This window comes from Narcine bancroftii, chromosome 2 (assembly GCF_036971445.1).
Source record: "Narcine bancroftii isolate sNarBan1 chromosome 2, sNarBan1.hap1, whole genome shotgun sequence".
Classification (NCBI taxonomy): domain Eukaryota; kingdom Metazoa; phylum Chordata; class Chondrichthyes; order Torpediniformes; family Narcinidae; genus Narcine; species Narcine bancroftii.
In genome coordinates this window covers 310,033,536-310,046,839 of record NC_091470.1, presented here as the reverse complement: position 1 = coordinate 310,046,839, position 13,304 = coordinate 310,033,536, and the positions used below count along the sequence as shown (strand labels likewise).

The 13,304-nt window shown below is 40.2% G+C and overlaps 1 pseudogene; it reads right to left on the bottom strand.

Annotated features, from left to right (window-relative positions):
* Positions 1–9,674: 9,674 nt before the first annotated feature.
* On the bottom strand, positions 9,675–11,512 carry LOC138753115 (isoleucine--tRNA ligase, cytoplasmic pseudogene; annotated as a pseudogene).
* Between the last annotated feature and the right edge of the window lie 1,792 nt (positions 11,513–13,304).

Sequence of the window (13,304 nt, the reverse complement as noted above, 5' to 3'; positions counted from 1 at the left end):
CCTAATCCTCTGAGAATTTCATAAGAATTTTTACCAAACAAAAGTATTACTATCTAAAACCAGCCATCAGAATAATTAGTTCTAAAAATAAGGAACTTGAGCATTGAGTTAAATTATTAATCTATTAACTCATCTAAATCTTTCTCTTAATGCAATCAAGTGTTGTCTATTATCTACATACTCTGGATACAACTTGAGCAGGAGGGAAAAAAAATTCCCACCCTTCTGCTTTCTATTTCATTACTAAAATTTAAATTAGCTTCAAGCATTTGATGATGTGGTATATGGAGTAGATGACATGGTGTATTGAGTTGATGACATTTGATGACATGGTATGTTAAGTTGATGACATGGTGTATTGAGTTGATAACATTTGATGACATGGTATATTGAGTTGATGACATGGTGTATTGAGTTGATGACATTTGATGACATGGTATGTTAAGTTGATGACATGGTGTATTGAGTTGATAACATTTGATGACATGGTATATTGAGTTGTGACATGGTGTATTGAGTTGATGACATGTGATGACATGGTATATTGAGTTAATGACATGGTGTATTGAGTTGATGACATTTGATGACATGGTATATTGAGTTGATGACACGGTGTATTGAGTTGATGACATTTGATGACATGGTATATTGAGTTGATGACACGGTGTATTGAGTTGATGACTTTGATGACATGGTATATTGAGTTGATGACATGGTGTATTGAGTTGATGACATTTGATGACATGGTATATTGAGTTGATGTCATGGTGTATTGAGCTGATAACATTTGATGACATGGTATATTGAGTTGATGACATGGTGTATTGAGCTGATGACATTTGATGACATGGCATATTGAGTTGATGACATGGTGTATTGAGTTGATGACATTTGATGACATGGCATATTGAGTTGATGACATGGTGTATTGAGTTGATGACATTTGAAGACATGGTATATTGAGTTGATGACATGGTGTATTGAGTTGATGACATTTGATTACATGGTTTATTGAGTTGATGACATGGTGTATTGAGTTGATGACATTTGATGACATGGTATATTGATTTGATGACATGGTGTATTGAGTTGATGACAATTGATGACATGGTATATTGAGTTGATGACATGGTGTATTGAGTTGATGACATTTGATGACATGGTATATTGAGTTGATGACATGGTGTATTGAGTTGATGACATTTGATGACATGGTATATTGAGTTGATGACATGGGATATTGAGTTGATGACATTTGATGACATGGTATATTGAGTTGATGACATGGTGTATTGAGTTGATTACATTTGAAGACATGGTATATTGAGTTGATGACATGGTGTATTGAGTTGATGACATTTGATGACATGGTATATTGAGTTGATGACATGGTGTATTGAGTTGATGACATTTGATGACATGGTATATTGAGTTGATGACATGGTGTATTGAGTTGATGACATGGTGTATTGAGTTGATGACATTTGATGACATGGTATATTGAGTTGATGATATTTGATGACATGGTATATTGAGTTGATGTCATGGTGTATTGAGTTGATGACATTTGATGACATGGCATATTGATTTGATGACATGGTGTATTGAGTTGATGACATTTGATGACATGGTGTATTGAGTTGATGACATTTGATGACATGGCATATTGATTTGATGACATGGTGTATTGAGTTGATGACATTTGATGACATGGTATTTTGAGTTGATGACATGGTGTATTGAGTTGATGACATTTGATGACATGGTGTATTGAGTTGATGACATTTGATGACATGGTGTATTGAGTTGATGACATGGTATATTGAGTTGATGACATTTGATGACATGGTGTATTGAGTTGATGACATGGTATATTGAGTTGATGACATGGTGTATTGAGTTGATGACATTTGATGACATGGTGTATTGAGTTGATGACATGGTATATTGAGTTGATGACATGGTGTATTGAGTTGATGACATTTGATGACATGGTGTATTGAGTTGACCAACATGAATTTAAGCTGCAGTAAAAGTGCTTTGAGGATCACGTTGGATTTTGCACCATCAGACTAGAGCATGAATGTTGCTACCTTTAATGAAATAGCTGGTATCCATAAGCTGTGAGATGTGAGGGTGAGGGTTAAGAGTATTTCCATGTATGTGAGGGTGAGGTGATAAATGAATGGTCAGCATACAATATTGAATAATGTCCAATGCTAAATAGTGAAGGTGATTTCACTGGCCTGATAAATCCAAGTTCTGTAGCATACACAGAGCCCAAAATCCATTCTCATGGTCCGCTGCTCAAGGTGATGGCTCTGAATGTCAGTAAAATATGGGGAAAAGAACAGGCATTTGTGAGAAAGTGTAAAAATGATTTTTCTGGGTCAGGGAACATGGGAGCCTTATAAAGAAGCTCCACTCCAAGCTCAGTGCACTTTTGCATCCAAGAAGGTGAGACATTGACCATAATAGAGATAAGGTCTTTCTCAGCACCTCTCATGCAGTATGGCTTAGATTTTGTATTAGCTGGGAGTTCAAGTTGAAGATGATCATCATTTGAATGCACAAGTACAACCCATGAACCAGTGTTCTCTAGTCCTCGGTCTAAGGCATGCAAACATTCATAAGCAGGACAAATGCACATAAATAAATAAATATTGTTTGGTCAATATTAGAGTCTTGGATGGTCAATATGAGTTGCTTTGGTATTTCAACATTCTCACTGCCTATGGGAAGAAGCAGTTCCTCAGTCTGGTGGTGCTGGCTGTGATACTCCAGCTGTTCTTTCCCAACAGGAATAGCTGAAAAATGCTGTGTGCAGAATGGAAGGGGTCCTCAATGACTTTGACAATGATCCCTGTAAATTATGTTGATGGGGGCGGAGAGAAACCCAGTGATCTTCTTTGCAACTTTTATAGTTTTGTGGAATAACCTTCAATCCAATTCCCTACAGCAACTGCACTATACTGTGATACAGCTGGCCAGGATGCTCACGATGGCACTCCTATAGAAAATTGACATGATGGCCAGCAGTTGCACCTTCCTGATAACTACAAGTGAGAAGATGTGGAGTGTGCATGATAGGTCACTAAGTAAGTGAACTCCAAGAAACTTGGTGCTCTCAACTCTCTCCACTATTTAGTTATTGATGTGTAGTGGAGGGTGGTCATTCCTGGTCCTCCAAAATTCCTGGTCATCTCCTTTGTCTTGTCCACGTTGAGACTTGGGTTTTCTTGCACTAGGTCATGAAATTTCCCACCTCTTCTCTGTAGCACGACTCATCATTGTTGCTGCTGAGACCAACTGCTGCTGTGTAATCCGAAAAATTGATGACTCTGTTGGAGCTGGATCTGGTGAAGCAGACACAGGTCAGTAGCGTGAACAAGAGCGGGCAGAGCACACAGCCCTGTGCTGTGCTCAGTGTGACTGTGTTCGACATTCTGCTACTGACCCAGACAAAATCCAAGATTACTATCACTATAATTTCATTCTGAGTCCACATTCTATAAAAGTATGCTTCTTTGTGTGTGTGGCTTTGACATATTTTCCAAGAAAGAAGAGTATAGGTATTTCAATGTAGTGGGAGTCAAGAACACTAGAATGCTGCTATTTCCAGTTTCAATAGGTAAAATAAGGGATTTTAAGATATTTAGAGTCTGCAGGAATGTCCTGGTAGATTTTATTAAAGTCACTGTATGAAAATGAAAAAATAACTTGAGAAATTTTACCCCATCAGTCGTTTCCTTTTTTAACAGGACTGTTTATTTTGGTTTCAGCTCCGACCATGATCTCTATAGGTTTATGATCCTTAGTTTATTGGCAATCTCAGGATGCTATTTCTGTCTTAAAATTCTCAGGATCTGCATTTCTTTTAGTCCCTCTGGGAGCTTCCTGTGTTGGAGCAACATATGTAATTTCTAGTTGTTTTCAACTTGTTCACAGAGGTTAGAGATAACTGCACGTCATCATGCTCTTATTGCCTCGCCAGGCTCAATCTTATTAGATTTTGGATCAAATCTCTGCTTGCTGGTGCAGATATTGATGTCTGTACTTCATTCATTTAACGCCTTATCAAGCTTGAAATTGATTACCTCTCCATTCTAGCAGTTTTTGGATGTTCTGACTCTCATACCTTTCAAGTGTTCTACCAAAGTCCAAAGGAGAACTTTGAGTTGTTGAAGTCTCTGTTAGATTTTATATTTAGACATACAGCACAGTAACAGGCCCTTTCAGCCCATGCCGGCCAATTGCACCCAATTGACCAACAGCTCCTGCACATTTTGAACGGTAGAAAAACCCATGCAGACATGGAAAGAACTACCTACCAACAGCACTGGATTTGAACCCAGGACATTGGTGCTGTAACAACGTTGCACTAACTGCTACACAAACCGTGCAACCCTGAGTGCATTGAGGGTAGAAAAGTCAAATGTAAACTCATTTCTATTTGATTTACCTGCCTTCATATTTGCAGCTTCTACTATTTTCAATCTTCCCTACATGCAGGGGAAACTAAAATGTGCTTAGCCTTATGCCCGATTATGATGCCCACTTTACTATCAGGAAAGCCCAATCATTACTTCATCCATTCAATGACCAAAATAACCCTGAAGAAGATTTAGCAAATTTGGTAAAGAGATGAAAAAGGTAAATTTTGATAGTTTATTCATTAGCAAATATAGCATGCTTCATTTATCAAAATGAACAGATTTAATGAAAAATAAAGCCAACAAGCATGGTCACTTGTTCCTGCTGTGCCTCTGTAGAGATTACACATGCATGTACACAAAAGCCCAGTGAATCTAAAAAGTTTGAGAGTTTTCAAAAAGTCCAGATTTCTAGCATCTGGACTTTTGGAATTCTACTGTAGATTGTTTTGACTAATACTAAAGGAAACCTTTTCCATGTATTCTATGTATATGAAAATGATCCAAGAAATTCATTCATAAAGGCATTTACAGTATGAATTTTACCTCTCCTAGTTTTGTTGTAAAATTAGAATGTTACACAACTGTTATATGTGTGAACATCCCACTGATGACACCCAGTTTTACTTTGCCATCATCCCCAGTGATGCTTCCTACCTGCAACCCCTATCACACTCAATGGCCAAGCTGTTTGCCCAATGTGCATTACTGGAAATGAATACAATCATTTAGTCTAATATTGGTAAGATTGAAGTCACTGGCTTCAGTCTTTGCTATTGTCCTCTAACCCCTGACTTCTCACTTCACCATGGCAACAATGAACTAAATCAAATTATATTTGCTTCAGTCAACCTACCCATGCTATCACTAATAAAATCTGCTTTCATCTCTGGAAACTCTCAACTTTCCATGTACTCTTGGAATGCCTTTTTCATTCAATCCTTCATGAACATTCTGTCATTCAAATCTCCACTGCCTCACATCAATTTAAAGCTCTGTTCATTCATCCTTAAGTTAAAAAGATCCAAAGTTGGAGGGCTTGAGTTATAAGGAGAAATTGAATAGATTCGATCAACTTTCCTCAGAGTGAAAGATGCCAAGAGATGACATGATAAAGGTTTATAAAATTACAAAAGGCATATGATAAATGGCCAGTGTTCATTCCACGTGGTAGATGTGTCTAAAACTGGAGGGCACAGGTTCAGAGATCCATAGAGTTTTGCAGCAGGGAAGAGGGCTTTTGGCTCAACTCATACTCACCATCTAAAGTGCCAATCAAAGCTAATCCTATTTACCTGGGTTTGGCATACCTTTCAATTCAGGTACTTGAGTAAATGTCTTTTAAACATTGTAATTGGACCTCCCTCTTTCCATACATTCCCAACTCTCCATATGAAAAATGTACACCTCACTTCCTCTTTAAATCTTTCCCCTTTCACATTAAACATATTCCCTCTAGTTTGAGACTCATTTCCTGGAATAAAAGACCATCTATGCTCCCTATAATCTCTATTAGTCAGCTACCTCCTTTCCAGGAGAAATAACCACAGACTGTCCAGTCTCTCTTTATAACTCAAGCCTTCCAGTCCAGGCAACATCTTTTCTGACTTTTTTTGCATCCTCTCCAGCTTCATCACATCTTTCCAATAGTGTGGCCACCAGTGTGCAAAATGTTCCAAGTGCAGTTTGACCAAAATTTAAAGTGAGAGGGTGCTACATGCGATCAGATCAGGTTCAGTGGGTTCACAGAGAAACTAGTCCAGACAGAAGCTAAACAAACAAAGGATGATCTTTATTGCACACATGGAGAAATAGCAATAGGGAAGTCACGAAGCAACACTCAGGGCTTTAAACAATGTAAACAGTCACATCATATACAGTAACCTCCGATACCAGTGGCCACACACAGTAATATTCAGTAACTAGCACATTCTTACTGTACAGGGACTTCAACGTGTACTCCTGGTTCCCTGTGCCAATGGGGTGCAGCTCAATGCTAAGTATTCCCAACCAATACTACACTCTTAGTGTAGTGCACATCTTACCAACAACTTCTCCAGCGATGTCCACAGTTCGCGACCTGGCATAGACCAGTGTTCATAATCTGGAGCAAAGAATTAGCTGCTGCACATGCTGGGCTTTAAAATCCAGTAAGTTGGGGAGTCTGGCCCAGGCAATCACTAAGTGATTTCAAGGGACTATTAGTCAGGTGTGCTCTAATGGATGGGCAGAGTACAACATTGATCAGCAGGTGATGTGATTTATAACCAAGTTCCAGATGGAGAGATCACTTGACCCTCCACAATCCTAGGAAGTCACACCAGTTGCCAATCATCTACAAATGGGAACAACAAACATTGTGTACAATGGTTAAAAAAAATCTTCAATCAACAGGTCACATTACCCATACTAAATTAAGTGTACAATATACAGTAAATACAGTAGTAACAGTGCCTTTTAAATGATGGACAAGGCACATCAGCAGGGGAAGGTGACATTTCTGGAAATGACAACACTGTTCCAGTGCTCCACGCACTCTCCCCACCCCCTTGACTGAACAGGGTCGTCGTGTTCCCAATGAAGCAGGGTGCTGTGGGAACTGCTCTCCAGTGTGAAAGGGGATGGAATTTTTAAAAAAAGACACGTGGTCTCTCCGTCTTGTCTGGCACATATGCTCTTGTGCCACCAACATCAGCACCAGTGCCACATCTGTCTGCAGGTAGGCAGGACAATCCCATCCTTCAAGTGCTGAGCCCTTCCTTGACCAGCGCCTCCCATCCATTGCCCATCCATCCAGGCATTCTGTTATTGAGGTGCAAACAACAGATGTCTGCTGCTGTGCCATCTTGTGCGCATCCAGGGGGTACTGGTACTTTGGGATTTCCCCCATTTTCTAGGCTACCATCTGGCACCAGGATGCTGGTCCTGTTTGCTTTCTCATTGTGCGTGGACCAGTTTCTACCAAAACGTGTACCACATATTGCCTGTTCTGGCTCCCTTAATGGACTCACGGAGAGAGTGCATTGTCCAAATTAGAAAGTTTATAAGAAAGGTTCTTGAAGTATCAACCATGGGGAATTATTAGGAGTTGTGTTATGGGAGGTTGGGGGGGGGGGGGGTGGGTAGTGGAGGAATGCCATCTTTACCTAAAGGTTAGATTGCACAAGGGTTGATACAAACTGCTCCTGCTGCCACCATTGACTGGTGGTGATGGGTGGAAGACTGTCAGAGGCCGTGATGGGAGTGCACCAGTCTGAAGTGGCGGTGCTGCAGGCATGTTGATTTTGTGGTCTTCCATAATGCTGAGGATGAGTCTATTTGGCTTGGAGAATGGAAATATCTCACTCTCATTTGGAGCATCCGTTTGTTGGCACGACTATAACATTTCTCCCAGAAACTCAATCCATTGTGCGTCTCCCAGTCTCCGTGCAAATACTTCCCCTTTTTAGGTAGGCTCTTTGGCTGGCTGCACCCACACACTACTGAACTCCTCAAGGGGCCTGTAGATTGACCTCATCTATTTTCTTGTAGGTCTGAAGAGGCCAGATGTTGCAAAAGCAAAGAGCAACCCTGTGTTTTGGGGCACGAGTTTAACTGGTCCACTGTTTCTTACATCCCACTGTGTCACCCCTTCAATGTGTGGTTGGCTGTCAGCATGCACAATTCTTGTTTGAGGAGACCATTCAACTTTTCCATGAGTCCTGATACCTTTGGGTGGTTAAATAGAGGATAGAAGTATTTCAATCCCTCTTGCAGGCACAGCCACCAGGACACTGGAGAAAGTGTCCACCATCATCAGGAGGAAACTATTTTAGCATGGGTGAGAGCCGACAGTCTATTTGCAGACTTGGCCTGCTTCCGTGCCACGACAGAAGCGGCCCAGAGCACCAGTCGGCCAGCCCTGCAGTTTAGTCTTCTGACAGGTGGGGAAATTATCCACCGCTGTCTATGCCTCATCTTGAGTAAGAGCCACCCCTAATCCCTCTGCCCACCATTGCATGCTGACAGCCCTCTGGTGGCTGCTCTGTGCACCCATGATACTAGGGTATTGGCGCTTGCATTGTTGGAGTGAGTCGATGCTGAGCAGATTTGCACTGCACATTCCACAACAGCATTATCTGCCATGCCCGATTGGTATGCGTGTTCGTATTGTAGCAACTACCTCCATAAAAAAGCCACCAGGAGGCTAAGTAGGCTCTTCACTGTGATGCGTTAGAATAAATTCATATTGAAGTCCAGATGAGTTTTAAGGGTTTTTTTTTTAAATTAACATGGAGACTGATTGTCCATGGTAACGCTCTTGGGCTTGATAATGGTAACCTTTCTGATAATATCGTGACATGCTTGATAACAATAACGGTCAATATTTAACGGTCAACAGAAATATCGGAATAGACAGTGGGTGAGTGGGGCTCTATCATTACACTAGATACAGGTTAATGACTCCCCAAGCCCGCCAAAATCTCCATACATGCGCATTTGAAGATATCAAATGCGCTCAGCCCCCAGACCCTAGGATGCTGCCAACACCCACACCAAGCTGACAACAGCAAACATTGAGACTTTGGCTCTTGCACCAGCCTCTAATTATTATGTCTCAAATAATAATTACACAATTATAAATAACCATCAAACTCACCAAATTCCAATATTATGTAGATCAGTGGTTCTCGACTTTTTTTCTTTCCACTCACATACCACTTTAAGTAATCTTTATGCCACAAGTGCTCTGTGATTAGTAAGGGATGACTTAAGGTGGTATGTGAGTGGGAAGGCTGAGAATCACTGTTCTAGACCCAATTGTTACTGAAATATTTTGCCTGAGAAAAATTGTAATTGACCCATTTCCTTTGGAGTTATGAAACCATGCACATAACGAGTCAATTAGGTATGATTAAAACTGTAGTTTTCATACTTTTTCTTTCCACCCACATACCACCTTAAGCAATCACTTACTAATCACAGAGCACCTCTGGCATAGGGAATTTTTAATTTTTTTTTTATTTTTCACACTATGGACCATACTAACCAAAATACTCACGAACATTTCCCTCTTGAATATACATAGTGTCATTTTTTCCCCCTTTTCCCCCCTCCCTTCCCTCCCTCCTTCACCCCCCCCTCCCCACCCACTCAATGTTCAACCTATGATACATTAAACCCTTAAACAATGTCATCATATTTGGGTAGAAAGAAAAATATTGAGAACCACTGATGTAGATCTTCTTCATAGGCCAGAGGTCACCAGCATATAGCCCCAAAAAGAGTGATCTTTACACCACTCTGGACCAGGAAAGTCTGTGTAGTGGGCAAGGTCCAAAAAGCAACAAAATAAAGCCAGTTTGGGCTTGTCCAAGTTCCTCCATCTCCTGTAGAAAGCAGACTTTGTTGGTGGATCTGTTCAGAAAGCCTGTTTTGGTCTTGACCCGAACACACCAGACAAATCCCTTTGGATTTTCTAGTAATATAACACAGTCTTGACCTTTTTTCCCCCCCATCCACAGAAATCTTGACATTGACAGATGCACAGATTGGGTCCAAAGGTGAAGCACCAGCATCTGACAGGCCTTTGACAAGAGTCAAATCAAGATTCAAGCTGTTTAACTGTGTTCTTTCTTGTATGATCATTTCAGCAGAATTTGTCACAGCGTAGGGCTTGAGAGGTTTCTACTATTCCTAAGATAAATATTGGTGTGATTCTTAATAACATTATCCAAATATGCTCCAGTTGGTTGGGAACTATAACAAATCATTATCTCATCTGAAAGCACCAAGTTGGGCCTTTTTTTTTTATATATATATATAAAAGCTTTTGGATACAATTTATCACCTCTCATCCAACACTGATTGGTCAGGTTGACATCTAAAAGAACCAAAGCTTGGACGTCAGAATGGGTTTCATACAGAGCACTTCATTTGTACTTGCATCAAATGTATACACAAGATGCAGATCTTCCTCATGAACTTCCATGTCCATCCACAACTACAGTCTTTTGGAACTCCTCCAAATGGAAACCTGTAGTCCCTTGATAGCTGCAGAAACACCATGTGATCTAGTTCTGCCCAAAGCTGAACACCATACTTGTCCTTGTCTGTGGATAATGTCAGCTGATGGACATTTAGTTCCTCCAGAATATTTTTTTCCAGGGATCTGTTTTTTTTTTCCTGTGCTTCTGAATCCTGGTGAATAACCTCAACTTCTTCCAAAGGGTGCTTAACAGGAAGGGTCTTTCTGCCTCGTACCACTCTTCTAAGCTCAATAACTGGCTGCATTTGTGCTACTGCTGCCTGAGTATGTTTACCAATAATAGATTTCCCTTACTTGTGGGAGTATGAGGTAGTTAATGCTTTGTGTATCCTCATTTTCTCCAGAGGATGGATCAACCAAGTGTCTTACGTTCTGGTACACGAGTTCAGTGATAAATGGTGTGATGGGTGCCATCAGCCGGCACATGTCAAATAAAACAGCAAACCAAGTTTCCAAAGCTCTTACACAATTCTCAATACTATTTTTTTTTTAAATAAACCATTTAACCTTCTACGATTCATTTGTACATATCAGTTCGTGAACACATCCGCAAATTTGACCAGTCTGGGCACCATGGTACACAGTTCCATTTCTCCTTTGGAAAATTGGATTAAGGATTGTGTAAATAAAAGTGTCCATTTCTCCATGAGGTTGTCAACTGTACTTCCAATGAAAATGAATTCAATACCCTCTTCCTTCTGCAATCTCTGAATATTCTGAATAAAGAATCTGTATACATTATATCAAGCTAGGAAGACATCCTTGAGGACATCACTCATTGCTTCTTTAAACCATAAATTTTCTGCTCTGGCAATGCATCTGCACCTTTGTTGTTAACAACTTGAATTGGATCTGGGTAATTCTTATGTTTGCTCATTTTCTGACCATGTTTATTATGCATTAACAGGTAACCAACAGTTCTGTAACCATCCTCACATGCACCAGCAAAATGATACAGTTGAGCAGATGCCACCATTCCAAAATTTGTGGGTTTAAAGCATCTGTCAACCTTAAAGTCTTCCAGCTTATGAAGATCCTGAATCCAATACATCCATTCCTGAACTTCTTTTTGCTTCTCATATTATTTAAGCAACTCAGAAAATGGATGTTTCAATTGAATTAATCTCCTTCAATACTTTGTTTTTCTTTTGTTACTTTCTCTAGCTCTGCCTTGGCCTCTTCATTCCTTTTGTCGTAGGCCACCATCATTTGAAAACCAACTTTAGTATATTCGTTAACAGTCTTTTTCATCTCTGCACTCTGTGCAAGGTTTTCCCTCACGATTAGGCTTCCATTCCAAAGTTGGACCTTCCTGGACAGCAACCACTTGTTTTACAGCTCACATTGCAGCATCCAGGACTTCCTGGCTACATTTTAAAACAGCAATATTAGCAGATTCAGCAGAAACAGTAGATGTAAAACTGGCTATTAGATCATTGAGAATAGATTACACATTAGGGATAAGGTGTTTGTGGATTGGTAACACCATGGTTTGAGAGGATTTGTCCATGCATGTCTTGTAACTATGGTACAAAAAAGGATCTGCCTTAACATTAAATGTTTTCCTGTTGTCTTTTCTCAAAATCCGACTACGTACCATCAGACGCTTCAGATAAGTTACTTCAAACACCGGATCCCTTGGAGGCTCTTAGTATATTCACTTTGGCCGTAGTAGCAGCAATGTTTGCTTTCAGCTCCAGCTGTTCTTTTTTTCCCTCCTTATTTGATCCTTTTACCTTCTTAGCTACTCCTTCTGCCCTTCCAAAGCATGTTTATCCTTAAACAATTTTTGTCATACAACAATAACAGTTATTTCAGCTGAGCCTTTGTACGTATGGATGCAGTACTGGAAACTCTGGAGCTTGATCCAGAAGAACATTTGACACACTGTCACCTGGCTGTATTTCATCCGGTAGGTAAAATGTTGCTTTAATACTTTCTCCAGTTGGAATTGCACATCCTTTCCATCTTCACCACCTTTTTGTGACACACCTTCAAGCCATTTCCAAATTGCTGATTTTAAATTCAGTCGACATCATCTGCAGTGGTTTTCAGCAGGCAACAACAATGGCAGTGGCCATTTTAAGCATATCCATCCAAGCATGCACAACACAAGCACAAAATTAACAGTCTCCAACAGATACACGGCAGCTCCTCCAAACTTTGTTCAAAGTAAATAAATACAGATGGAATCTACAAAAATATTCCTACTGCTTCTGATGTATGTGATACACTGCTGTCAACCAGAAAGATATCAATGATATCGTTTGATCCTCGGCAAATGACTCTGCCAGCATGTTCATAGGACATTCTGCTCTTGGATTAGAAAAAGCACTAGACCCCTCTGTAGTTGATACTCAGACCAATGGAGAATTGCTCTCAGTGACCTGCGCTTGGCATTTCCGACATGGCCGCTGTATTGTTTTCAATATCGCTCAAAACCAAAGAGCTATGTTCGAACAACGTCCAATTCAATCTTGTTCAATAGTTTTCCTTTGACTAAAAGTAGCAACGACTATCTATAAAAGAAAGCAACTCGAAGGGTAAGTGCGCTCTTTACTGTTAGGAGTCACAAAAATATTGAAGTCCAGAGGAGTTTTAAATATTTTATTAATCAACACAAAAAGACTTGTAAAGTCCGTAATAACATTCTTGAGCTTAGAAACTGTACGTACCTGAGAATATCGTGATGCACTTGCTAACAATAGCGGTCAATGTCTAACATCTAACGGTCAACAGAAAATATCTGAGTCCCACTCACCCACTCTATCCCACCATTACACTCAACTCCACCCACCAGCTCATGCACCAACTCCACCCACCAGCTCATGCACCAACTCCAC